Here is a 3782-nt window from a genome sequence, read left to right on the forward strand (position 1 = left end):
TACTACATATTTAATTTGTGTATTAGTTTGTTTTGTGTGGCCTAATCCTACTACAGATAAACTCTGAGAGTTAGGAACTTTCTGTTTTGTGTTGACTACCGTGTCCCCAGAATTAGCATAATATCTGGTACAGGATAGGTATTCAGTAAATAACTATTGAGTAAATAAATAAGTTTTTTTCCATTTGTACTCTGAATACAAAAGTAGTACAAGATTGATGGCAATTTTTAAAACTACAGAAAATCACCAAGAAGAAAATAAAAACCACCACTCATAATACCACAAATCAAAGATGTTAATATTGTGGTATAAATAGGTGCAGTGTTTTTTCTCAATTTCTAATTGACAAGATAAGGATTGCATTGCACATATTGGCTTGTAACCTGTTTGTCACATTTATTTTTTTCTATTGCATGATTTTTAATATCTGCATAGTAATCAATAGCATAGCTATACTCTACTGCGTTTAATTAATCACTTGTTGACTACTGAGTTTTATTATGGGAGACTTTTTTGAAATTCCCCTCTGCTATCAAGTATCTAATTCTTATTCTCTATCAGAAGCATGTGAAATGAACAAAACGAAGACAATTTCTATACATTCTTAAATAAGATGTGCAATGGACCCTGTAACTCTTCCTAGAGACAGGCTATTTAGATGCCATAAAGTAAGAGAATGTCTGCAAATCCCATGCTTAAATGTACATTTTTGTTGGAAAAATGTTTGCTTGTTCACTTGATTGTTTACTTTTAATTTTTTTTATAAAAGAGGGAAAAAAGATTCTCTTTGATGCCCCAGATGAGCTAAGAAACCCTCCCTTAATTTCTAGCCCAGGAAAAGCAATATCCTCATAAATGGGATCCGATCATTCCCCCTTTGATCTTGCAAGAGGTTTATAGAAGACCACCGGAGCCTCAGTTAACCTTGCCACCATCACCTCCATCACTAGATGAGACTATCTAGGACCCAGGGACACAGAGGTGAGTATCGACTCGCCTTAGGCCAAGGGCAAGGGCAATGGGATAAACCGTATGTTATTAGATATTGTTGGACACTGCGTCTTACAGGGAGAAGAAAACTTCAAAGAGAGCTATGTCTGCTGGTATCCTGATTTCCGTCTTGTTTGTATAAAAAATATAAAAATCTGTGATCTTACTCAGAGAAGGAATTCTCTCTCATTTTAGCAGCCCTCTTACTGGCTTGTTTGTAATTTTTCATGTTTATAAATAGTACTGCTTGATTATCTTTGTAATACATTTTTGTGCACATCTATGATTGTTTTCATAGGGTAGATTTTTAAAATATGTATTAATATTATTGTTAAGGCTTTGAATCACATTCTAACTTGTCCTCAGAAAGGTTGTGCCAATATCCCAATCACCAGCAGCTGAAGATTGCCTCTTCCTACACCCTCACCAATAGTGCCAGTTACTTTTTGGAAAAAAAAAAAAAAAAAGTATATCTTTTATACATATGTAAAGGTTTATAGACAGGTTTAAACTCATTTCACAGCATCATTTCTCTAACTGTGGGTTTTGTAGACCTCAGGTGGTATTGTGCTGGGATTTCAGACCATATTACAAATAGCATTCCAAGAGGAATTGATTCAGGGACTTTTTCTCTAGCCTCAAGATGTATCTTAAAAATGTTTTCATTCATATTTTTGTATATTTCTAAGATATGTAAAAATCAAAATGTAAAGGTAGTAGATAATTTTGAAAGAGAATCCAAACATGGCTATGCTATTATATTCAAACTAAAATCTAAAACAGATTTGGTGCTAAAGCATAGTTTCTCTCTATGGACAGCACTATAAGGTTCTTCCTTACGCTCATGAATAGAACCTGCATTTGTAGTGAGTGCTATTTTCTTGGAGAGTTTTGCAAAACACAATATTTTTGTAAATTTCTGCTGAAATACCTCATTTTGTTGTTGTGTTTTGTTTTGTTTTGCTTTGTTTTCCCAGGGATTCTGAGCAGCATATGTACGTTTATTTTTCTAGGAAAATCCTAAGAATTATGAATCTCTAAGAACCTTTATGGGGGGGGTGTAGATTCTTTGTGTTCTCTTTGGCTCCGTGACGCCAATATTGATTGGGTGACCTGAGAATCTTTTTGTTCTTCATTTGCCTTCTTGAGGATTGGTGGGGAGTTCAAATCAGGCAATTCTTGTTGCTTTTTGGCATGTACCATATTGTCAGCAATTGTCTCTGCCTCATCAGTCTCAGCTTGAACATTCACACACGGCCAACTTTTCCCTGTACCTTCTGTGAGATGGTCTGAATCAAGCTGGACCTGATTTAAGGCTTATTTCACCTATAAAATGAAACTGCCCACATTTCAAATCCTATATTTTGTAGGGTTTGAATTATTAAAGCTTTGGTATCTTTCATTTGGTCTGGTTCTTTGATGTACCATGTTATCAGTGATTAAAGGTATTTTTTAATTTGTGTATCTATAAGTACAATTACTCAGGTTTTCCAAAATTTTAACTTGTTTCACTCTAATCCAGGATCTAGAAGGCCATTCCTTACATGGCGAGCTTCTTGGATCTACTATCCTTGGTTTAGGAATTTTGTAGAAAGGGTTAAAAGTACCTACGCCCTGGCTTACAACCCCAAATTTTCAAAATATCTCTAACAATACTGTGATTTGAAAGGTACTGTCCAACCCAAACTGTTGCTCCTATTGACCTGAAATTTGAAATATGCTTATTTATTTCTTTGTCTAAGACATATTCACCAGAAATTTCTGTCAAAATGAAATCTTACCTTAGATGATAACATTTTAGTGTTTAATATATTTTCACGTTAATTTAGCAGAAACTAGGGCCCTAAGGAAATGTGGGAAAATATTGAGTATTTTGAAGAAAGGAGGAGACAGAGTATAGGAAGCAAAGGTCCACATGGAAAGTTATGAATGAACCCCGCAGGAGAACCTCTCAAGAAGGCATTAGAGACAGAGCATAATACAAATAGTTCCAAGGTCTACCTTTGATCGAGAACCTACTTCAGGAAAGCTGCATCATTATTGCATTTATTCAAATTCATACAACATCACGACCTCTGTTGTATCATGTGTGATTACTCCCTAGTTAGAGGTGAAGGAAGTGTGCCTCAGCGGAGCTCAGGAAGTGGCCCAGCCTTGAGGTACTGACAAGTGCCAGAGCTGAGCTGGGGGACCGCTGCTTGGCTCATCAGCTCTGTGAATTGTTTCCATTTTGCTATTGATGCCCCAAGTGGGAAGAAAAAGGAAATGGGGGAGGGGAGGCTTCTGGAGAGAAACAATTTGCAATGCTTAGTGTCATCTCTGCCGAAGCCTTCCATCCAGGACATTTAGCGTCTAAAGAAAATATTTTAAATCAGCTAAAAGGAAGAATTTAAACCATGTGACTTTTAATGCTTGATAGATCACAAGGTTTAATGTAACCTAATATAAAGTTCAATTACATGTCTTTCAGATTCAATATTCTTTTTGAAGGCAGGTGTAAGAATGGACTTTATTATTATTCCACCTTATTACAAAAAAGTATTTAAGGTAAATTTAATGGACTATAAATAAAATCAACTAGAAATACATTATAAATAAAAATAATGGCATAAAATAGAATCACTATTGAGATTAATTCAAAATGGCACATCATCCATCTGATAAACTTTCTATAAGTGGACTCTTGGCTTTCAAGCACAAGATAAAAAGGGAAACTTGAAGATATATTAGTTCATTGTGCATAAAATAAGGCAAATCAATTGCTTATATGGCAATCAGGCAAAAATAGGTCC

Source organism: Rhinolophus sinicus, linkage group LG05 (genome assembly GCF_036562045.2).
Source record: "Rhinolophus sinicus isolate RSC01 linkage group LG05, ASM3656204v1, whole genome shotgun sequence".
NCBI lineage: Eukaryota > Metazoa > Chordata > Mammalia > Chiroptera > Rhinolophidae > Rhinolophus > Rhinolophus sinicus.